We start from the raw sequence: 25,758 nt of genomic DNA, 5'->3' as shown, positions 1-25,758 counted from the left end.
CCAAACAGTTCTATATGGTTCCTTCTCTCCTCTATTAGTCACCTCCATTGTTTTGATATTCACATAACCCACCTTCCCTGCACTTAATTAAACACGATTCTGTTTCCAAGGCTCTGGCTTATATATATCACCTGGGGAGAGAGAAGCGTAGGCTGAAACATTCATCTAGTAACTTTTCTTTCTGTTCTCCATCAGAACCTTGATGGATCGTTGAGCGAATGTTGTTGGATGGATGGGAGTGGTGATTGAATGCCTGACAGAGGCCGTCGTAGCGGAGAACAATGATAGCGAAACAAACGGTGAGCCATCACAGATTTGCTGATGCGTGCACGTCCTGGCACCACATTTCTCTCTTTTAACTACGCAACGTAAAATGAAGATTTATTTGGCGTGGGTTTCTGCAGATGCGAGGGAAGCGTAGGTGTGTACGTGTGTATTCCAAAGGGATGATAAAAGAGTGTGAGTTATGTTTGTATGTTTGGGAGAGAGGGATAGTTGATCTAGCTGTCAGGGGTGTGTGTGTGTGTGTGTGTGTGTGTGTGTGTGTGTGTGTGTGTGTTTACGAGTGTGTGTGTGTGTGTGTGTGTGTGTGCGTGTGTGTGTGTTTACGAGTGTGTGATGGTCATGTGTGTGATGGTTGTGTGAGATAGTGTAAAAGATAAATGTACCTGTGCTGGCTGAGTGTGTACGTGTGTGTGTGTGTGCGTCATGCTTGCATGCGTGCGCATTTGTGTGTATACAGTAGGCCTATGTGCGTGTCTTGTGGAGGCTGTTCACTGTTTTAATTTTACTGAGCGAAAGCTGGACAGATTTGATTATTTAGTAAAGTTGGCTGTGATCCTGGCGAGGCCGGCGAGGCTTTCTGGATCTCTGACAGAATCAATAGATCAGAAGGACAAACCCGTGCAGACTGAGCCCCTCACACACCTCCCCTCGCGTGGGTCCGCTAGTTGTTTGGAAACCCATACAGCGGCTCTCGGAATGAGACTCTTGCAATCTCCTGTGGATTGTGCAGTGGATTGTGCAGTGTGCGCACGTGTAGATACACACACACAATCTGATTACACACACTTAAAACATGCACACCTTTGTACACACACACACACACATACACACACACATTTACAATCTGATTACACACACACCAATTCTCCCACACACTTCCATTGCCTTCCACCATGTTGATCCCCAGCCCGGTGGGAGAGCTGACTTTCTTGAGCCCTCCATTTTCGGAGTATTAGCTACGTCCCAGCAGGGCCCTGTTCATACAGTGAGCCGGAGTGATCCACTTTATTTACTGACTTCAACAGAGAGACTCTGGGAGACAAATCACTCACTACATTCTTGGACTGGCGCGGCGCACAGAGGTGTTACACGTGATGCGGTGCATCCAAATTAAGAGGCTTCTGTTTCCACTGACAAGATGTATAAACAGAGAGAAACAGAGAGAGAGAAACAGAGAGAGAGACAGAGAGAGAGAAACAGAGAGAGAGACAGAGAAAGAGAGAAAAAGCGATCTTGGGACATGCAAGCTTCATACTCTTCCCCCTATATATTGCAAATGATACCCAACGTTATGCGCCAATCATCTTTTATGCAAATGGTTTGAGTGCTGGAATGCAGCCTTATACATATGCATGTTGGAGGGGAACCAAGGCACCTGTCAGTGGGCAGGTGGAGGTTTTCAGTGGAGCATATGCAGGAAGGTGATGCATGATTATGCATGGATAGACGAGGCATTTTGCAAGAGCTCAGAGAAAAACCCTTGTAATGAGACAGTCCAATTCTGAAGGGTAATGAGAGTTGAGTGATGAGAGGTGTGTGTGTGTGGCGGGGGGGTAGTGTGTGTGTGTTGTGTGTGTGTTGTGTGTGTATGTGTCCCTACATCTACGTGTGTGTGCCACAGACAGTGAGCGTGGGTAACAGGCGGTGGTCCGTCAGACTAGCGGTCAGACAGCGGTCAGGCCTGCCAGAGCAGAGACTTCTGCCCCGGTCACCCCAGCAGGGGGCTTGTACCCCTTCAGTACCCCGTCAGCACCGTGTCAGAGGAAACGTGTCATGACAGGGGCGCCAGGCTGACTCTCTCCCCCTTGTCACCCTCCCCATCACATGTCACTTCCAGGCTTGAAGGACCACACACTGCCTGGTTTTTGCATCCTGGTTTTTACTGCCTGGTTTTTGCCCATGATTGACTGTCACCCTAAGTCAGAGCCAAAATACTATCATCATTCAAACAGTGTTGACAATCATTTCTGTTGTAGAAGGCTTAGAAACACTAGCCTGGTCCCAGATCAGTTTAAGCTGTCTCACGTGACAGTGACCATAGGAGTTGGCATGGCAACACAAACACAGCTGATACCAGGCTATAGAAACACTGAAGTACAGGATGTAGACATTTGAGATGAGATCATGTGACTGCCATGCGAGAGCTTGGGACTATGAGGTACTATCTGCATTTGTGTGAAAATGTTGTTATTGATATAGCCTTGTTCTGTTCAATGTTCTCTACGTATATAGTACTTGAAATACCCCAATTCATGTTGTTAAGTTCAAAAGAATACAATATAAAAATTGCTGACACCATTCGGAATTTTAAAGCCAATTATCTCAGAATGCTATTTTTGCAGATATAGTCCAGATATAGTCCAGATATAGTCCAGATTTAGTCCAGATATAGTCCAGATATAGTCCAGATATAGTCCAGATATAGTCCAAAGCTCTCTCCTCTCTCATTTCTCCCTGGACATTAACTGATCACTTAGTGTCATTGATTAATTGGCCAGAGACATTACTCACATGGTTACCCTGTGTATAACTCTACGCCTGTATTCATTATGAGTATCAGAGTTGGAGTGCTGTTCTAGGATCAGTGTGGCATTTTAGATCATAATAAATACATTTACAAATACACTGAGGGACCTGATCCTAGATCAGCACTCTTACTTTAAAATGTTTTTAGAATATGGGTCCTGCAAAACAAGGCAAGGATCAGAACCGGAACATCACTGTTCTGCTAGGGGAGTTCTAGAGAGCAGAGGAGGCCCTTGGTATTAATGCTGGAGGAGAGAGAGAGAGCAGAGGAGGCCCTTGGTATTAATGCTGGAGGAGAGAGAGAGAGCAGAGGAGGCCCTTGGTATTAATGCTGGAGGAGAGAGAGAGAGCAGAGGAGGCCCTTGGTATTAATGCTGGAGGAGAGAGAGAGAGCAGAGGAGGCCCTTGGTATTAATGCTGGAGGAGAGAGAGAGAGCAGAGGAGGCCTTTGGTATTAATGCTGGGGGAGTTCTAGAGAGCAGAGGAGGCCCTTGGTATTAATGCCGGGGGAGAGAGAGAAGGGGCTTGGGTGGCTGGTACTAATGCTGTGGGAAGAGAGATTGAAGGCCAGAGGGGCTTGGTACTAGTGTTGGGGGAGAGAGGGGGCCTGGGGGAGTTGGTACTAATACTGGGGGGGGGGGGGGGGGGTGGTACTAATGCTGGAGGGAGAGAGATGGGGCCTGGGTGTTGGTACTAATACGGTGGGGGGTCTCTGGGGTTGGTACTAATGCTGTGGGGAGAGAGATGGGGCCTGGGGGTTGGTACTAATGCTGTGGTGAGATAGATGGGGCCTGGGGGTTGGTACTAATGCTGGGGGAAGAGAGATGGGGCCTGGGGGTTGGTACTAATGCTGGGGGAAGAGAGATGGGGCCTGGGGATTGGTACTAATGCTGGGGGAAGAGAGATGGGGCCTGGGGGTTGGTACTAATGCTGTGGGGAGATAGATGGGGCCTGGGGGTTGGTACTAATGCTGTGGGGAGATAGATGGGGCCTGGGGGTTGGTACTAATGCTGTGGGGAGATAGATGGGGCCTGGGGGTTGGTACTAATGCTGTGGGGAGATAGATGGGGCCTGGGGGTTGGCACTAATGCTGTGGGGAGATAGATGGGGCCTGGGGGTTGGTACTAATGCTGTGGGGAGATAGATGGGGCCTGGGGGTTGGTACTAATGCTGGGGGAAGAGAGATGGGGCCTGGGGGTTGGTACTAATGCTGGGGGAAGAGAGATGGGGCCTGGGGGTTGGTACTAATGCTGGGGGAGAGAAAGAGAGAGAGAGAGAGAGAGAGAGAGAGAGAGAGAGAGAGAGAGAGAGAGAGAGAGAGAGAGAGAGAGAGAGAGATGGGCCTGGGGGCCAGCCGCTGTCTGCTCCATACCAGAGAGTCAGTCCCCCAGGCTGCTCCATCTCTCCCCCCTTTGTTTGTGTCAGCCCCCCAGGGCCTGGAGTGTGTACAGTCAGGGAGGGGTAGAGGAGAGGGGGGAGACCAGCTAGCAGAGTGGGGGGTCCGGAGTACGCTTCACTGTCAGGAAGCACACACAGACAGACGTAGCATACACACACAAACACACGCACATGCACACACACACACACGCACACACACACCCTCCACACAATGTTGCGTGTGCTTATTCCGTTCAGACCCTCACACTCCTCTACTGTGCCACAGTGACTCACCTAATTAAAAGCTACACTGGACTGCACTGATAGAGAAAGACGACAGAGGAAAAATAAAAATGCTTGTATCTTTTTTTTCATGTCTTTGAAATGTGTCTCTCTAAATTTCAGGGGCATGTAATTATCTGTACCGTTCTAGAGTACACATTAGTGAAACATGCCTCCACTCTGCTATAGGGATTCTATTAAGACAGGTAATTAGGGCCTGGCTGGGAGAAAATGTCTGTCTCAAATGGTACCCTTTTCCTGATGTAGTGCACTACTTTTAACATTTTGACCAGCGTCCATAGGGCAAGTAGTGTGCTCTTTTAGGGCTTGGGTCAAAACAGTGCCCTCTGCTATAGGGATTCTCTCATGACAGGTAATTAGAGCCTGGCTGGGAGAAAATGAGGAATGCATACCGAAAGTATCCTGGAAATCAAAGTGAAAGTTGAAGTGAAGCAATAGCGAGTGCACCGTTCAGTCTGGTTTAACCAGTCTATATTGAAAGAGATGGCAACTAAGAAGGCCCAAATACTGCTCCATCTCTGCCTGCACTGTTTGTCTGTAGAGACTTTGGTGTATTATTATGTGTTCTCTGAATCCCCTTTAATATGGTGTCACGCCCTGACCTGAGAGAGCCGTTTTTCTCTGTTTAGTTAGGTCAGGGTGTGATATGGGGTGGGCATTCTATGTATTGTATTTCTTTGTTTTGGGCCGAGTATGGTTCCTAATCAGAGGCAGCTGTCTATCGTTGTCGCTGATTAGGAATCATACTTAGGCAGCCTTTTCCCACCTGTGTTTGTGGGTAGTTGTTTTCTGTTTTGTTATCAGTGACCTGACAGAACTGTTGGCTTTCGTTTTGTTTCTTTGTTTAAGTGTTTCGTATTATATAATAAATTATGAACACTTACCACGCTGCGCTTTGGTCCACTCCTTCTGACGACTGCCGTAACATATGGAGAGAAGTTCTCTGAAAGGAGATTCTGAGAACGTCTCTCCATATTAAAGGTGGTTCTGAGAACTTCTCTCCATATTAAAGGTGGTTCTGAGAACTTCTCTCCATATTAAAGGTGGTTCTGAGAACTTCTCTCCATATTAAAGGTGGTTCTGAGAACTTCTCTCCATATTAAAGGTGGTTCTGAGAACGTCTCTCCATATTAAAGGTGGTTCTGAGAACTTCTCTCCATATTAAAGGTGGTTCTGAGAACTTCTCTCCATATTAAAGGTGGTTCTGAGAACTTCTCTCCATATTAAAGGTGGTTCTGAGAACTTCTCTCCATATTAAAGGTGGTTCTGAGAACTTCTCTCCATATTAAAGGTGGTTCTGAGAATTTCTCTCCATATTAAAGGTGGTTCTGAGAACTTCTCTCCATATTAAAGGTGGTTCTGAGAACTTCTCTCCATATTAAAGGTGGTTCTGAGAACGTCTCTCCATATTAAAGGTGGTTCTGAGAACTTCTCTCCATATTAAAGGTGGTTCTGAGAACTTCTCTCCATATTAAAGGTGGTTCTGAGAACTTCTCTCCATATTAAAGGTGGTTCTGAGAACTTCTCTCCATATTAAAGGTGGTTCTGAGAACTTCTCTCCATATTAAAGGTGGTTCTGAGAACTTCTCTCCATATTAAAGGTGGTTCTGAGAACTTCTCTCCATATTAAAGGTGGTTCTGAGAACGTCTCTCCATATTAAAGGTGGTTCTGAGAACTTCTCTCCATATTAAAGGTGGTCTGAGAACGTCTCTCCATATTAAAGGTGGTTCTGAGAACTTCTCTCCATATTAAAGGTGGTTCTGAGAACTTCTCTCCATATTCTATGAACCCCCTTCCTTATGGACAGATGGTTCTCATTATATTGTCCTGTATCAAATGGAGTGAACAGAAAGAGAACCTTAAAGAGTCTCTCGATCTCTTGTTTCTCTTTTTTCGATATCTGTCTCTCTCTTTCTCTCGCTCTCCAATTCAAAGGGCTTTATTGGCATGGGAAACATATGTTTACATTGCTAAAGCAAGTGAACTAGATAATAAACAAAAGTGAACATTACACTCACAAAAAATCCAAAGGAATGGAGACATTTCAAATGTGATATTATGGCTATGTACAGTATGGTAACGATGTGCAAATAGTTAAAGTACAAAAGGGAAAATAAAAAACATAAATATGGGTTGTATTTACAATGGTGTTTGTTCTCCACTGGTTGACCTTTCTCTGTCTGTCTGTCTGTCTGTCTGTCTGTCTGTCTGTCTGTCTGTCTGTCTGTCTGTCTGTCTGTCTGTCTGTCTGTCTGTCTGTCTGTCTGTCTGTCGGTCTGTCTGTCTGTCTGTCTGTCTGTCTGTCGGTCTGTCTGTCTGTCTGTCTGTCTGTCTGTCTGTCTGTCTGTCTGTCTGTCTGTCTGTCTGTCTGTCTGTCTGTCTGTCTGTCTGTCTGTCTGTCTCTTTCTTCCTGGCTGTCTAAATACACAGGAGAGAGCAGCCAGGAGACTAAGAGAATACAGGGATGCACACTTCAATTTAGAAGACATGAATAACCAATGAGGTTTCTATGTGCTGGATGAATTTCCCCTGGTGACTGTCTCTCTGTCTGTCTCTGTCTCTGTCTCTCTCTCTCTCTCTCTCTCTCTCTCTCTGTCTCTCTCTCTGTCTTTGTCTCTCTGTCTCGCTCTCCGTCTCTCTCTCCCTCTGTTTCTGTCTCTCTCTCTCTTTCTCTCTCTCTTTAGCTCTCTCTCTTTAGCTCTCTCCCTCTGTTTCTCTGTCTGTCTGTCTCTCGCTCTCTCTTTATCTCTCCTCTCTCTCTCTGTTTCTCTCTCTCTCTCTGTCTTTCTCTGTCTGTCTCTCTCCATCTCTCCATCTATCTCTCTCTCTCTTTCTCTCTGTTTTTCTGTCTCAGACACAGCGGTACAGGCTTTCACTTAGAGTACCACATACACACTGACATTCAGAGGTAATCACATGCTGTCTCACGCTACACAAAACCACTGGATTTCACCTATAAGGATACATATAATCTCAGGAGCGGTAGGTAAGGGCCAATAATATCCACTGATGAGGACTCTATTCTTCTCTCTGTCTCAGGGATGCACACTTCAATTTAGAACACATGAGTAAACAATGGGGTTTCCATGTGCTGGATACATTTCCCCTGGCGACTGTCTCTTTCTCACTCTCTCACATGCATGTAGACACACATACATATACACACACACACGCACACACACACACTCAGGCGCAGGTTGGCGTTTATTTTCATGAGTCTTCCCTAGAGGCAGCAGTGGTCACTAGCTGGCACAGCCACAAAGTCATAAAATCTGATTTTAAACCTAACCATAACCTTACATTTTTACTATACACTATATCCAATTTTGACTTTGCAGCTGGCCCATCGAGCGGAAAGCGCTTAGTTCTGCCTCCAGGTCATGCACAAAGTCAAATATGCACCCACACACATTCGCTCATTCATTAGCATTCACATTTTTATATTCACATTGATACACAAAAAGAAACCTGAAAAATGTACAAATAGTAGACTGAACTAGAGAGAAATATGGACACACACACAAACACACACACGACCACACAAACACACAAACTCCTACGTGCACAGAGGCCCCGGCTAGATTCTGTTTGACTTTGCATGACTGCTGTAATGGAAACACACATGGTGACCATGATAAAGCTCCCCCAACACACAAATCAGGCTAAAAGCTCTCTGTGTGTGTGCGCATTGTGTTTTTTTACATTAGATTGTTATCTGTATATGAAACCGTGTGTACTCGTTTACATGTTTGTGCATGTTAATGTGGGTGTGTGTTTCTCTATGAGTGTGTGTGTGTGTACATGTATCCCTGTGTGTGTACCCTATCACTGGTCCCTTATATTCAGCGCGGGGTAAGATAATGAGAATTTTATCTGCTGTTCCTGGTTCCACTGAGGCGCGGGGACTCTGATTGAATGGGAGCAGAGTGTAACGGATGAGACCAGCGATAGCGGGGCTGCCGGATTTACATGCACACAGACTAGCCCGCCGCAGGCCCGGATACAATGGCACAGCCAGGGGAAACATGAAGACAAAGTGTGTGCCCTCGGGTTATGAAGTATATGCCACTGCTGCACCACCTTGTACTGTACACCTCTTGGTCAGGAAATACTACTAGCTCCCAGAAGTGTTGCATCATACAATGTCTCTTTAACGCTATCAATCTAAAATATCTCTGTTACTTTTATTTGGCAATACTCACACAGAGAGAGAGAGAGAGAGAGTGAGAGAGCGAGAGAGAGAGAGAGAGAGAGAGAGAGAGAGAGAGAGAGAGAGAGAGAGAGAGAGAGAGAGAGAGAATGTCCATAATTAATCGTTTGATGCCAAATACCTGATAAGGCTGCTGTCAGATCCACTTCTGGGCTCGACGGATAGATGGATCAAAGGTAAGAATTAATCAAAGGTAATTCATTATTATCAGTTTCTCCACATAATTACATTTTTGGCAGAGCTCAGAGGCCTGGCTGGTTTAGTGTTCCTGCATGACTCTTTTTTTTCTGTCTACCTTTCTTTTTTATACCTGAGGACTGTCCTGGAGAAAAAACACCTAGCTACAACAGATTGGGAAATTAAACCTAATGAGGTATTACGTAACATTTGTACAAAATGCAGACATAGTCAAATAGTAATTGGAGCGTACGTTAACGACAGTGTGAGTGATATTAGGTCAAGTATCACCTTTCTATGACTGTGAGAGAATAAAAAAAATGTAAAGTGTCTCTTAGCCCCCCTCGACCACTCCACCCACCCACAAGGACCCCATCTGCAGCAGGGCTGTCTCTTTCAAGCCTGTTTGGAAATGAGTCTCTCATTATGAAGTGAAAAAGAAAGAGATGAAAAAATGGAGAGAGATAAGGCATCCTAACTGACTGGTAGGAGCGTCAGCTCTCCGTTGCTTTTGTTTTTGTTATTGTTGTGTTTTTCCGACGGCGGCATCTTTAACCCCGTGGGGAGCCCCTGCAATCATCCCCTCGGCTGCAATCTATCATTAAAGACCGACTTACTTGACATTTCCAATTAATCTGCCTCGTAGTCATCCTCAGAATGAGAGACAAAATAGCTCTCTTTGATGCAGAATCCCCATCAAGCAAATTTTTAAGAAATCAGTGCTAATTTGGGAACAATGGCGGGATCCCATCTGAGCGACATCGACAGGTCGGGTTAATAAAAAACAAATAGGCAGAGTGCTTTCGGCTTTCACCCCCCTAGGACCAAACGGAACAGGATCAAACGGGAATCCGATGTAAAACTAAAGGCCTGGGAGGAACGGCATGGATCAGCGAGGCGTGAGGGTCCAAGATGCTGACTATTGATCTACTCAGAAAGAGCTGAGGTATAAAATGTCAGGGGGCATCTATTGGCTAAATATGAGAGGAGACTTTCAATGAAGAGAGACGGCCATAGGCATTACTTAGAGTTCCTATTCCCCAACCAAGCCATTACATCTTCATAGGAGTCCTGTCACTAAAGATCACTCACCAAAATGGATGTGGGCAGCAGGACCTCTGTAGCTCAGTTGGTTGAGCATGGTGCTTGCAACGCCAGGCTAGTGGGTTTGATTCTCGGGCCCACCCATACATAAAATTAAAGCAACTGCTAAATTATATTATTATTATTATTACACTAGACACGCTTCCATAAAAAAATGCACTTTAAAATAACTCTACTTAACAACGTGTTCGTACTTTATAATAACTCTACGTTATAAAGTTTTCAGTGTTAGTACTTTGTAATAACTCTACGTAACAACGTGTTCGTACCTTATAATAACTCTATGTAACAAAGTGTTCGTACTTTATAATAACTCTATGTAACAAAGTGTTCGTACTTTACAATAACTCTACGTAATAAAGTTTTCAGTGTTAGTACTTTATAATAACTATACGTAATGAAGTTTTCAGTGTTAGTACTTTATAATAGCTCTACGTAATAACGTGTTCGTACTTTATAATAACTCTACGTAACAACGTGTTAGTACTTTATAATAACTCTATGTAATAACGTTTGCAGTGTTAGTACTTTATAATAACTCTGCATAATAATGTTTTCAGTGTTAGTACTTCATAATAACTCTACATAATAACGTTTTCAGTGTTAGTACTTCATAATAACTCTACATAATAACGTTTTCAGTGTTAGTACTTCATAATAACTCTACATAATAACGTTTTCAGTGTTAGTACTTTATAATAACTCTACGTAATAAAGTTTTCAGTGTTATTATAAAGTACTAACACTGAAAACTTTATTACGTAGAGTTATTATAAAGTACTAACTCTACGTAATAAGGTTTTCAGTGTTAGTACTTTATAATAACTTTATGTAATAAAGTTTTCAGTGTTAGTACTTTATAATAACTCAATTTAATAAAGTTTTCAGTGTTAGTACTTTATAATAACTTTATGTAATAACGTTTTCAGTGTTAGTACCACATAAGTGTAGTCTAGGTATACTGCAACAGCTTTTCACTGTATGGCATGTCCATTTTCAATGCTTGGTGTAAAGGTTGTGCGCTACTGGTGGAGAAGTCAGGTGCAGGAGAGCAGAGAGTGGTGAACAGGTGCACACTTTATTAGGCAGAGGCAATAAAACAGACCGACGCCACTGCGTCAAAACTTCCAGACAAAGGTAAAAAGTGCAAGGCGTGAAACAGTCACAAAAATAAGCAAATGTTTAACAATTAAACATCATTTGTGAAATACCACGGAATACAGGGGAAAAACCAGCCTGGCGTGTAACACAAAACACGTAACAAAAACAATTTCACACAAAGACATGGGGGGAACAGAGGAATAAATACATGCAGTGTGATTAGGGAATGTAAACCAGGTTTGCAGGGAACAAGACAAAACAAATGGAACAATGAGAGTGGAGCGGCGATGGAGCGGCGATGGCTAGAAGGCCGGTGACGTCGACTGCCGAACGCCGCCCGAACAAGGAGAGGAGCCGACTTCGGCGGAAGTCGTGACACTTGGAGGTAATACAGCAAAATACAATACATACATCAGATATACAGAAGGTGCTGATACCATGAAGACATCCTTGATGATTTAAATCATAGTTTTACGATTGTAAGGAACACACACCAGGGCTTGACATGAACTGTTTAAGCCACCTTAAACCTTACAGTTTTGCCCAGTGGGGGAAATTGACAAATATAGTACAGATAAATGAATCAAATCAGAAAAGTCAACTCCCATTCTCCTCTGAGATGCTTGTCTTCTCTTAATTACACGTTCTACTCTGCTCTTACTCCCCTCTGTCTATCGATCGATTTCCCCTTTCTATTCATAAGACAAAGCCCCTTGAAGAAGCCAAGTATAAACTTCAGAGGACTCCGGTTTATCAGTGGGTTTGAAAATATCAACACGCTCCTCAAGGAGCTCAACTGATGTGTGGCTCAACTGGCAAACACAATAAACCCCCGATCCCCAGAAGCCATTTCGAGACGCGGTGTGAAAGCCGTAGTAGTTTCCCCTCCTCCAACTCTCTTCTTCTCTCTCTTCTTCTCTTCTTTCGCGTCCTCAGAGACACTAGTTGATGAGCATAGCCTGTGGACCTGTGGATGTGATGGGGGTTTCTCAGTACCCAGGAGCCTTAGCGCTGAGTGGAAGACTTAAACTACCGTATAGTGGTTTAAATCTGAGACGTGGGCTAGTGGCAATACGAGATTCTCCAGGTCCACTGATGCATGGCAAGGACTGTAGTGACCATGCAGAGTTGTTAAACTTTGTTTCCATTGAACATGCCATACAAATAAAGGCACTTTAATTCATTATATGAAAAGTGCCTTCGTCCTCCTTCCTTTTCAATGACCAATTTACCCCTTTTACCAAAGAGCACCGTCTGTCTCCCAAAACCTACTATTGTGTACCTGAGCAGAGCTTTCCCTTCCTTCTTTCTTCTACAACTACAGGTGTGTTCTGCTCTGAACACCGCATCGACCTGTTGGAGCATTGACCACACCTGGCTAGATATGTCCTCACTGACTCTATATAATGTTTGGATTTTAATGAGGCCTTGAAATAGGATTAATAACTACAATATTACAGTCAGGAGCTAAGAGCTTCACTGGGCAAAACAAGCTAATGAATCATCCAGATATGGGACTGGGAAATGTGCCCTATGTTTTTGTTTATTTCTCTATCTCTCTGTCTTTGTTCTCCCTACTCAACACTAGCTCTCTACCCACAACTCCTTTCTCTTTCTCTGGCTCAATCCTCTTAATTTCTCTGTCTCTAGATTTCTCTGTGTGTGTGTGTGTCTGTCTGCCTCTCTCTCTAATTCTCTCTCTAACTCTCTCATTCCATCCATTTCTCTCTCTATCTCTTTCTCAGCCTGCGAGGACAATGGAGGAGAGGAGAGGCGCAATAACTAGGCAATCAGAGGCCCTGCGCCTCTCTGAAAGAGCAGCACCACCGGGAGTAAGCACGACAACAAAAGAGTGCTGTATCTCTCCTCGCAGCACAAAGACCGGCCTCGTGCTTCACAAGAAAAACTGTGTCTCTTTTTCACAGGGGAATATTTGTAATTTATTTTCCCCTTGATTTATTCTTCTCATTCTATTAGATGTATCCCCTTTTTCTGCAGCGTGTGGGTTGATTGAGCAGGCCCGGGTTTCTGACATGCAGTGATGTTTTGCGGGTGCCTTCCTCTCTTTCTGTTTCTCACTCTCGTTCTTTCTTTCTCGCTCATAGATGATAACATATAAGTTCTGTTTACTGTCTTTCTCTCTGCTCAGCTTGTTGCTGTTGAATGGGGCTTCTCAGGTCACTATGGCGTACAAGAAGAGAATACACAACACTATATGCATTCACTGCAGCAGTCCTGTCACATATATATGTGACAAATAATTACGGTCCTCAGCTATTAGGTCTTATTAGGTCCAACACCCTAAACCGTCCGAGCAGTACCAGAACATCTAATTCTAATGAGGTCTGCAAATTGTTCCAGCAGTGAGATGCATTAAAACTTAAAGCGGATTGACCTTATTTGGGGGAATCCCGAGGATCCTCGAGTTAACCAACCCTGTGAACGGGTTTGGTACCTCATGGTTTTTAACTTCAACAACCAAGTTCGACCAGGTCAGAAGCTTGTGTAGCAGAGCTTTGAAAACCATTAGGGAATAGTGAAGTTATCTACGTGACTTTAATGAGAACCAGCCAACGTTTTCTAACAGGATGGCTTTGTTATATACAGTGCATTCAGAAAGTATTCAGACCCCTCTTTCACATTTTGTTACGTTACAGCCTTATTCTAAAATGGATTCAATTGTTGTTTTCCCCTCATCAATCTATACACAATACCCATAATGACAAAGCAAAAACAGGTGTTTAGACATTTTTGCAAATGTATTACAAATAAAAAACTGAAATATCACATCTACATAAGTATTCAGACCCTTTAGTCAGTAGTTCATTGAAGCATGTTTGGCAGCGATTACAGCCTTGAGTCTTCTTGGGTATGACGCTACAAGCTTGGCACACATGTATTTGGGGAGTTTCTCCCATTCTTATTTAGTGCATATTTTCTTACCTCTATTTCTTGAACTGCATTGTTGGTTAGGGGCTTGTAAGTAAGCATTTCACAGTAAGGTCTACACCTGTTGTATTTTGCGCATGTCATTATACTCTGAGGAAGACAGCTTGTCTGTCGTAACATTGGATATTAGTTATTCAATTTTTGCGTCTGAGCTCCTAGAGTGTGCGGCTCTCCTTTCATTTTTCAAGTATTTGGCGCATGTGACAAATACAATTTGATTTGATTCTGTTGGTTTGAGCCAAACACAACAATCAGGACATACTGACATACAGACACACATCCAGCACATTCAACAGGTGGGGAGTGTATGTGTGTGTGTGTGTATTCCTGTGAATGTGTGCATGTGTGCATGCTGTACAAAACTAATAAGCACAGACAAGTAGACAGTCATGTCTATGTTAACACACACATTCTACACAAACAAGCCATCTCTCTCTGTCAGTATATGGATGTAACGCAGACGCAGAGCATTTTGAAAGCAGATCGATTCAAATGGCTTGTTTCTGCATTCGCAGATGCCGTGCACAAGGACAGACGGCTGACAAACGTCATTCTGCTACTCCTCTCCTCTCTCTCTCCGGCAAAACGATCTGCCACTCCAAACAAGAACTCACACTACAGGCGGTGTCTTAGCAGCCGTTCACCGGCTCTGGTCTCATCCAGAATATTCTCTCTCTCTCCTTTTCTCTCTTTCTCTCCTTCTGGAGAAAGCAAATAAAACAAAAAAAGAGGCCAAATGGAGTGGAGGTGAGAGAGAGAGCGAGAGGACAGGATAACAGATCTGTTCAGACGGAGGAATGATCCCAAATAAAGAATGCAAATATATATCACTTCTAGTGGAAATCAGACAGACAATGGGGCCGTACAGCCCCTCCAGCCCCTCTTTCTCTCTCTTTTTCTCTCTCTCTTTTTCTCTCTCTCTTTTTCTCTCTCTCTTTCTCTCTCTCTCTCTCTCTCTCTCTCTCTCTCTCTCTCTCTCTCTCTCTCCCTCTCTCTCTCTCTACGTCTCCAGAGCCCTGCTTCACTTTCCCTCTCAGTGTCTCCTCTCTCCTTCTCTCTCACCCTTAATCCTTCCTTCCCCCTCCATCCCCTCCCTCCTTCCTCCCTCCTTCCTCCCTCCCCCTACTTCTCACTCCCTCCCATCACTCGATGGTGGCTGTGCCATTACCTTAAGCATGTCTCGGCGAGGTGAGCTAGATTAAGGGAATGAATAAGGCTTTGGAGTGCAAAGCACCCGCCACCTCACTATAAATCACCACTAAACCCTGCCTGAATGACTCCTGACCCAGCCAGAATTATATCGCTCGTCCCTCCCGCACTCCATCCCTCCCTCCCTCCTGCTCTCTCTCTCTCTCTGGCTGTCTATCTTAGCTCTCCTGGTAATTCTCTCTCTCTATCTTTCTCTCTCTCTCTCTGGCTGTCTATCTTAGCTCTCCTGGTAATTCTCTCTCTCTCTCTCTCTGGCTGTCTATCTTCGCTCTCCTGGTAATTCTCTCTCTCTCTCTCTCTCTCTCTCTGGCTGTCTATCTTAGCTCTCCTGGTAATTCTCTCTCTCTCTCTCTGGCTGTCTATCTTAGCTCTCCTGGTAATTCTCTCTCTCTCTCTCTCTGGCTGTCTATCTTAGCTCTCCTGGTAATTCTCTCTCTCTCTCTCTCTGGCTGTCTATCTTAGCTCTCCTGGTAATTCTCTCTCTCTCTCTCTGGCTGTCTATCTTAGCTCTCCTGGTAATTCTCTCTCTCCATCTCCCTCTCTGTCATTCTCTCTATTTCTCCTTGCCCTAATCTTTATTGCCTTCACCCTTTCCTCCTCTCGGTCAAAGAAAATTGGGAAAATTGCTTGAAATCCCTGTGATAACATTAAGGGACATTTTCTTTCTCTGTTTCAGTTTGATCCACCTGGTGTAATGGAGGTGATGGAGGTAATTGGTAACTTATAGCTATCAGCAGCAGGTCATGAGGAGGTTCCTCTTTGGTGAAATCAGTGTCTTCCTACAGTATTGAGCCACTAATGTTAATCTTCACCAAATAAATGCAAACTGGTATTGTTCCTAAAGATTAGAAAATTGTCAAAGTTCCCCCTCTATAAATCTTGAAGATCTTTTACTAATTATCGTCAAGTATCTGTACAACCATGTTTGTCTAAAATCCTAGAAAAATGGTGCATAAAAGAATGTCGAAACATTTAAACCCACACTGTGTTCTATACAGTATGAGCACCAATATGGTTTTCATAAAAACTTCTCCACAGATATGGTTCTTTTACAACTTGTGGAATAAACCTTTACACCCAACAAATACGCTCTTGGATTCGTTCTAGATTTATCCAAAGCGTTTGACACGGTTGATAATGAAATATTGCTTGGCAAATTGCATTATTATGGTCTTCATGATTATACATAGAAATGCCTATATAATTATGTTTTTGGAAAAAGAACAATCTGTATATGCAAATGTTAGCAGGATCAAGATATCCTGTTGCATTCCACAGGGTCTGATCCTTGGACCATATCCTGTTGCATTCCACAGGGTCTGATCCTTGTACCATATCCTGTTGCATTCCACAGGGTCTGATCCTTGTACCATATCCTGTTGCATTCCACAGGGTCTGATCCTTGGACCATATCCTGTTGCATTCCACAGGGTCTGATCCTTGGACCATATCCTGTTGCATTCCACAGGGTCTGATCCTTGGACCATATCCTGTTGCATTCCACAGGGTCTGATCCTTGGACCATATCCTGTTGCATTCCACAGGGTCTGATCCTTGGACCATATCCTGTTGCATTCCACAGGGTCTGATCCTTGGACCATATCCTGTTGCATTCCACAGGGTCTGATCCTTGGACCATATCCTGTTGCATTCCACAGGGTCTGATCCTTGGACCTTTGTTATTCCTAATCTATATCAATGACCTTGATGCTGGGTCTTCTACCGTACCTCCCATTCTCTTTGCTGAGGATACCAACTTCATTTTATCACACAAGAATCAATGAAGCCAATTCAGGCATGGACACATTTTCTGAATGGTTCCAGATAAACAAATGATATTTAAATGTGGGAAAAAATCTAACTTCATTGTATTCACTGATAATAATACTAAATATTGTTAAGGAAAGAGCCAGAATCTCAATTGGTGGGAACGAAATGGACCAGGTTTTATCTAGTAGATTCCTCGGTGTTCTAGTTGATGAAAAGTTGTCCTGGAAAGATCGTATTCACTTTTTCTGCAGCAAAGTAGTGAAGTCTGTTGGTATCATCAGAACGATTAGTGGTTTGCTCCATCAGGCTTCCTAACACTATACTGCAGTTTAAGTTACCCATATCTCATTTACTGCAATATTGTCTTGGCCAGTACATGTGCTTCCTACCTACACAAATGACTCATCACACAAAATCTGTTTAAGAAAATCAATATATTGTCAATCTCCAACATTAATATATTCCAATTATGCACCTACATCTACAAATATGACATACCTCCCAGACAACCTACCTAAACCCTTCAATGGATTCTTCTAGGTTAATTCCCAAATCCATGCATACAACACAAGTCACTGTGATAACCTTCACCCTCCCCACTGCTGCACCTCGGGTAGTTAATTCTCTATCACAGTGGTTCCCGAACTTTTCACAGTCCCGTACCCCTTCAAACATTCAACCTCCAGCTGCGTACCCCCTCTAGCACCAGGGTCAGCGCACTCTCAAATGTTGTTTTTTTGCCATCATTGTAAGCCTTCCACACACACACACACTATATGATACATTTATTACATAAGAATGAGTGTGAGTTTTTGTCACAACCCGGCTCGTGGGAAATGACAAAGAGCTATTCTAGGACCAGGGCAAAAATAATAATATAATAATCAATCATTTTGTTCTTTATTTAGCCATCTTACATATAAAACTTTATTTGTTCATCGAAAATTGTGAATAACTCACCACAGGTTAATGAGAAGGGTGTGCTTGAAAGGATGCAAATAACTCTGCAATGTTGGGTTGTATTGGAGAGAGTCTCAGTCTTAAATCATTTTCCACACACAGTCTGTGCCTGTATTTAGTTTTCATGCTAGTGAGGGCTGGGAATCCACTCTCACATAGGTACGTGGTTGCAAAGGGCATCAGTGTCTTAACAGCATGATTTGCCAAGGCAGGATGCTCTGAATGCAACCCAATCCAGAAATCTGGCAGTGGCTTCTGATTAAATTACATTTTCACAGAAAATCGCTTGTTGCAATTTCGATGAGGCTCTCTTGTTCAGATATCGGTAAGTGGACTGGAGGCAGGGCATGAAAGGGATAACGAATCTAGTTGGTCATCCATTGCGCACCCAACTCACTCAGGTGCTTCGCTATATCACATTTGACATTGTCCGTAAGCTTGAGTTCATTTGCACACAAAAATCATACAATGAAGGAAAGACCTGTGTGTTGTCCTTGTTAATGCAGACAGAGAAGAGCTCCAACTTCTTAATCATAGCCTCAATTTTTTCCTGCACATTGAATGTAGTTGTGGAGAGTCCCTGTAATCCTAGATTCAGATCATTCACGTGAGAAAAAACATTACCCAGAAAGGCCAGTCATGTGAGAAACTCGTCATCATGCAAGTGGTCAGACAAGTGAAAATGATGGTCAGTAAAGAAAACTTTCAGCTCGTCTCACAATAAAAAAAACGTGTCAATACTTTGCCCCTTGATAAGCAGCGCACTTCTGTATGTTGTAAAAGCGTTACATGGTCGCTGCCCATATCATTGCATAGTGCAGAAAATACACAAGAGTTCGGGGGCCTTGCTTTAACAAAGTTAACTATTTTCACTGTAGTGTCCAAAACATCTTTCAAGCTGTCAGGCATTCCCTTGGCAGCAAGAGCCTCTTGGTGGATGCTGCAGTGTACCCAAGTGGGTTCGGGAGCAACTGCTTGCATGCGCGTTACCGCTCTACTGTGTCTCCCTGTCATGGCTCCATCAGTACAGATACCAACACATCGTGTCACAAAGGTGTCCAGGACTTTAAAAATATCCTCTCCTGTTGTCCTGGTTTCCAGTGGTTTGCAGAGAGGATGTCTTCCTTAATTGACCCCCCATAAACGTAACGGACATATACCAGGAGCTGTGCCAGGCCCTCCACATCTGTTGACTCATCCAGATGTAACGCATAGAATTCCCTGGCTTGTGTGCGAAGCAGTAATTGTTTCAAAACATCTCCTGTTATGTCACTGATGCGTCGTGAAACAGTGTTGCTTGATGAAGACATTGTCTATATAGTTTTTTGGGCCTTTCCCCCCAGCATTGTCCCAGCCATATCCGCGGCAGCAGGAAGAATTAAGTCCACCACAATAGTATGGGGCTTGCCTGTCCTAGCCACTCGGTAGCTCACCATATAAAACGCTTCTAGCGACTTCTTATTAATGGTATCTGTTGCTTTTATACATGTCTTAGTACTCGAAAGTCATCTTAATTCTTGCTCAATAAAGCCCTGTGGCTTATTTTTTAATTGGCATGTTTTGTTTCTAAATGTCTGCGCGAGAGTGAAGGTTTCATTGAGTTGTGAGATAGTACATTTGCACATATAACACACTGTGGCTGAGGAAAGCACTACTCACAATATAAGTGAAGCCCAAATCAATGTAGTTCTCATCATGTTCGCGCCTCTTCGATGGTCCAACGTCCCTGTCTGTTGTTCGGTGCTTTCCCGGGTAATGGAATGAGCATCAGCTACGTTTCGCTACATACCGTTAGTGGAATTCCCGTGAGAGAGTAACGGTTAATGTGATTGGATGTTAATTATTTTACTAGTCTACCTGTATTTGACATTGTGTTGTTATTTTGCTGAACACTAGATGGTTACATTTTCAAGCTGCACATCGTTTTAACTGTTTTTTGTCTCCACTGTTTTGTCTTTCACTTGTTTTCTTTGGTGCAAATAAATAAAACCTAAAACCTCTCTCTCTCTCTCTTTGTCTGTCTTCCTTCTCCTTCTCTTTCTTCCCTTCTCTCTCTCTCTCTCTCTTGCTCTTCTTTTCCCTTCTCTCTCTGCCTCATATTTTCCCCTTCTCTATTGCTTTCTTACCTTCTGCCTTCTTTCCCACTCTCTCTTTCCCTCTCATCTTCTCTCTCCCTCTTGTCTTCTTTTCCTCTCGTCTTCTCTCTTTCCCTCCCTTTCTCTCTTTCTTTCTTTCTTTCTTTCTTTCTTTCTTTCTTTCTTTCTTTCTTTCTTTCTTTCTTTCTCTCTCTCTCTCTCTCTCTCTCCCCTTTTGGCTCCACTGGAGTGTGAGAGGAATAAAAGGAGGCCATTTGTGCTGTGAAAATCAATGGCACTTGAGCCCTGAATGATGGCGCTGCTTCGTGAATGGTTTCACACCGCAGACGCCATGACACAAACTCATCTACACGCCTTGAGCAAAGGGTGGAGGGAGAGAGGGATAGGGAGAGGGAGAAAGTTACAGAAAGACAGATAGTAAGACACACACAGAGAGAGAGAGAGAGAGAGAGAGAGAGGGAGAAGGATGAGAGAGGATGGAGAAAGTAACAGAAAGATGGATAGTAAGAGAGAGTGACAAAGGATGGAAAGACAGAATGATGAAAATATGGAGAGAGAAAGAGAGTGAATGGTGAGACAGAGAGAGCATTAGTATCATACCCACTCTCCATCATCTTTCAGCAAACTCCACATTGCAGTGCTATCAAGGAAAGTAGGCCAGTGCAGTCTATAGTCTGGAGCCCTCAAAACTCAACTCTGGACCTCGAAGCCAATTCCACTGCATTTTTTTCATTATTCCCCTCTAATCAGGGACTGACTTAGACTAGGGACACCAGGCGGTGGAATTAATTATCAGATAGAACAGAAAACCAGCAGGCCCTGGACCTCGTAGGGTAAGAATCTGGAGCCGTCATCATTATGTCAGTTGAAGAATTTTGGCTCCTTAAAAAAAGACTTGCAGCCATTTGTCACACCTATTTTATACATCCATTTCCTTCTCACTCCCCAAAGAAATCAAGCAAAAATCCATATCATTTGAGTCTTGCACATATTTTTTCAGGTAGACTGCTAGATGAGTAATATTCTGTCTGGGAATCTAGGGCGGTAGCTATAGGCGGATGAACTGTTGCTGATTGGTTATGCTCCCTGTTGCCAACCTCTTGCTGATGTGAGGCTCTGATATAACTTGTATTTTCAATTCGCTGTATTAGTTTCATTTTCAAATGGAACAGGCCCAGCAGTTAGTCTGCCCGGTGACGGCCCAGGTTCTAGAGTCTTCTAATTAGGTGGTAATGAAGAAGGAGCAGTGTAGATCTCACTCTTTCACGCACCCAATCAATTTACCACAGTTATAAAAGTGTATTTTTTCCCCATTGGAGCCAAGGGCTGAGTGCTGCACCAACTTGTTTAGGCTGAGAGAGTGAAGGCGAGGGTGAGAGAGAGAGAGAGAGAGAGAGAGAGAGAGAGAGAGAGAGAGATGGTAAGACATTGAGAAGAGAGCAAGAGAGAGGGAGTGATGGTGAAAGATTGATAAAAGAGAGATGAGGAAAGATGGGGAGAGGGACAGAGAGAGACGGTGAGAGAAAGAGTGAGAGAGATGGGGAGAGAGAGAGAGAGAGAGAGAGAGACTTTTTGACTTTTTGTCTTTCTTTACTGAAACATTCTCATTTCATTTAAAACTCACCCCCCCTTAAAAATGAAAACCCAAATTATATCCTGTACTGCATACATGTACCATACTCACCTTTCCAGCTACCACATGATACAAACCAACATCACAATACCCAAAAACAATACCCACTCCTACAACCGTATATCCAAAACATCTTCCCCAGCTATACAGACAGCCCCCCAACACACCATATCTCCTGAAACATCTCCACACTTTTTATAATTTTATAGAACTCAAACTCAACCCTAAGGCACGCAGAGACCATCCCATTAAACAATAGTAAAGGGTCTGTTATCCCCCCACCTTTGACCCTGTTCCTCCTTGTTAGCCAAATAGCCAACTTTGCCTGAGCAAACAGAAAATTCAACAAAACATATTTGGCCTTCTCCTTACTTGAATACCACCACCCCCAACCTCTCACACAGACATTCCAACAGAGACATTAATGGCATTAACCTGGTGCACACAGAAAACACATGAATCACAGTTTCTTTCATTACACAGAAAGGACCCCCCTGCCCGATTCCCGGTTCAACCCGTGCCAACCAGCTGTTAGTGGCCAGGGCTCCATGAAGAACCCTCCACTGGAGGACCCCTGACCTCTTTGGTACTGGGGGTTTGTAGACCACCCTCCATCTAAAACCCACCATACTTTCCTACCCACATACCACCTGCCACTGATGTGCCTTCCCTCCTGTTAGGCTTCTAATGTTCCTCACCTTAACGCAGAGGTTGTAGAGGGCTTTATCTTGTGCTAAGACTTCCGGGGTTTTCCACCCCTCCTCTCCCAGCAGTCTCAGGTCACCCAGCCTTTGTAAACCCCCTGCCATCAGTTGCCTCTGCAGGGTGGCCGACTGAACCGATCTCAAAGGGATGGCTGGGTTGTGGAAGATAGGCTCCTCCCACACCCACAGCCCGGGCTCCACACCCCCTTGTCATGTGGGCCTTAGCAGCTGCCAGGCCCTCAGCATTGCAGAGTAAAAATCTGAGAGACCTGCTGTACTCAGCCTCTCCAGCTTCATGAGGAACAGCTGCCGGTTCAACCCTAATCCGCCAGCTTTCCTCAGCAGCGCGCATACTGGTTCCCTCCAACCAACATCAGTATGGTACAGCAGTCTCTGCGCCGCCTTTAGCCGGAAGGCAGCCATCCTGCTCTCCATTTCCACCAGGCCCTGTCCTCCTTCGTGGACGGTCATGTACAACACTGCCGCCCTCAGCCAGTGATGGCCCGACCAGAAGAAGTCCACCAGCTTGCGTTGCAGGTCTGTGAGCAGACCGGCGGGGGGATTGAGGACAGCCAATTTATGCCACAGGGAAGATGCCACCAGGTTGTTCATTTAATTATCAGCACCCTCCCTCTATATGACACTTGGGACAGGAGCCACCTCCACCTGGCCAGTCTTGACACCACTGCCTGTGACAGCCCCTCCCAGTTCTTCCTGACCCACTTCTCTGAGCCCAGGTACACCCCCAACACTTTAAGCCCTTCACAACCCCACTGCAAACCCCCTGGAAGCAGAGGAGGAGCCCTACCCGCCCTTGCCCCACATAACAGAGCTTTGCTCTTGCCCCAGTTTACCTTAGCTGATGAAGCTCCCTTGTACACCTTCAGACTGGTCTCTAATGCCTGCATATCTTGACCATCCCTGACCATCACAGAAACATCATCTGCATATGCTGACACTGCTATTCCTGTCACCACATCCATGCCTGTCCTGCACACTCCCTGCAGTCACCTGTGTAGCAGTCCTAAAAAAGCCTCAATGGCTAGTGTGTATAACTGCCCAGATAGAGGGCATCCTTGTCTAATGCCCCGTCTCACCCAGACTGGCCTACTGAGCCCCCTCCCATCTTAACCATACATGACGCCCCAGCATACAACAGCTTCACACATGTCAAAAAACTCTTCCCAAACCCAAACACAGACATCACATTAAACAGATACTCATGGTCCACTCTATCAAAAGCCTTCTCTTGATCTAAAGAGACCAGTCCAAAGTTCACATTAGAACCTCTCGACAAGTCCAACATGTCCCTAATTAAGAACAAGTTGCCCGTGATTGAGCGTCCCGGTACAAAATATGTTTGGTCCTTATGTACTATCGAGTCCAAATGGGATTTCAGTCTGTTAGAGAGGACCTTGGCAAATATCTTGTAGTCCGCACAGAGTAATGCCACAGGCCTCCAGTTCTTAAGTTCACACAAGTCCCCTTTTTTGGGCAGGAGAGTCAGAGCCGCCCGACGGCAGTTCATCGGCAACTCTCCTACCCCGACACATTCACGCAACACGCAAAAGAAGTCCTCTCCAATTATTCCCCAGAATTTTTTATAAAACTCCACTGGGAGTCCATCAACCCCCGGTGCACGGCCTCTACCAGTTCATGAGACAACAGAGGAATGTCCATTTCATCCCTCTGTGCCAGAGAGAGCTTATGGAGTCCTGCGAACAAGACCTGAGCACACATAGGATCACACACTTCTGCCCTATACAATTCAGTATAAAACTACACAGTCCGCTCCCGCATCTCACCCACCACAGAGGTCACCCGCCCATCAGACAGCCATAGACAATGCATACCCTTGGCTTCACTGCTCTGTCTTTCCAAACCAAAGAAGAAGGAGGGGAGCATCCATCTCCTTGAGCATGGAGAACCTAGCTCTTACAAGTGCTCCCTTTGCTTTAACCTGGAAAAAACTGCCCAGGTCCCTACGTAATTCAGCTAAATTAGCCTGAAGGCCTACATTGCCTTGCCCCACCATCTCTACCTCCATCTCGCTAATACAACACTCTAGTTCCCCCAATACTCTCCTAGCCTCTGAGGATGAGAGAGCTGTGTACTGTTGACAGAAAAGCCGAATTTGGACTTTCCCCACATCCCACCATTGACTCAGAGACTCATACTCCTCTCTTCGCTGCCCCCACCTTTCCCAAAAGGTCTGGAAACCTGAGCAAAAGTGGCATCTTGTAAATGCTTTACATTAAACTTCCAATAGGATGCATGCCGAGGCTCTGGTGAAATAGATAGCCGAGCCATGGTTATGTGGTGATCTGAAAACCCCACCGGGAGAATGGTAGCACCCAACAGCCTATTGCTCCGATTCCTAGACATGTAAAACCGATCAAGTCGGGCTGCACTCACCCTAGCCCCAAAAACCTTCACCCATGTATACTGTCTTGTGTTTGGATGTTTAGTTCTCCAAACATCCACTAGGTCGACCTGATTAATGATGTCCCTTAACCTGTTATGGATAGGGGGCAGTATTTTCACGGCAGGATAAAAAACGTACCCGATTTAATCTGATTATTACTCCTGCCCAGAAACTAGAATATGCATATATATGTCTGTGAGTATAACAGAACTCATTTGGCAGGCCAAAACATGAGAAGATTCTGTTCAGGAAGTACCCTGTCTGACCATTTCTTCCCCTTCTTGATTCTCTCTAACCATTACAAAGGATCTCTGCTGTTACGTGACACTTCCTACGGCTTCCATGGGTCCTCAGAGCCCGGGAAAAAGCTGAATGACGTAATTCAAAGCCCTGGCTGAAACACACGAGCGCTTTTGCTAAGTGGTCTATCAGCGGACAAAGGGCTTCATGCTCGTGCACGAGTCGACCCCGTGCTGTATTTTCTTTCGGCTGTTTACCTAATATATTATCGCTTTTTTACGAGAAAAATGGCATAAAAATGGATTTTAAACAGCGGTTGACATGCTTCGAAGTACGGTAATGAAATATTTAGAAATCTTATGTCACGAAATGCGCCATGCGCACGACCCTTATTTACCATTCGGATAGTGTCTAGAACGCACGAACAAAACGTCGCTGATGGAACATAACTATGGATTATTTTGGACCAAACCTACATTTGTTATTGAAGTAGAAGCCCTGGGAGTGCATTCTGACGAAGAACATCAAAGGTAATCAAACTTTTCTAATGGTAAATCTGATTTTGGTGAGTGCTAAACTTGGTGGGTGTCTAAATAGCTAGCCCTGTGATGCCGGGCTATCTACTGAGAATATTGTAAAATGTGCTTTCACCGAAAAGCTATTTTAAAATCGGACATATCGAGTGCAT

The sequence above is a fragment of the Salmo trutta genome, chromosome 8, assembly GCF_901001165.1.
Source record: "Salmo trutta chromosome 8, fSalTru1.1, whole genome shotgun sequence".
In the NCBI taxonomy this organism is placed as follows: domain Eukaryota; kingdom Metazoa; phylum Chordata; class Actinopteri; order Salmoniformes; family Salmonidae; genus Salmo; species Salmo trutta.
The sequence above is the reverse complement of the archived record's forward strand: the minus strand, read 5'-3'. Positions refer to the sequence as shown.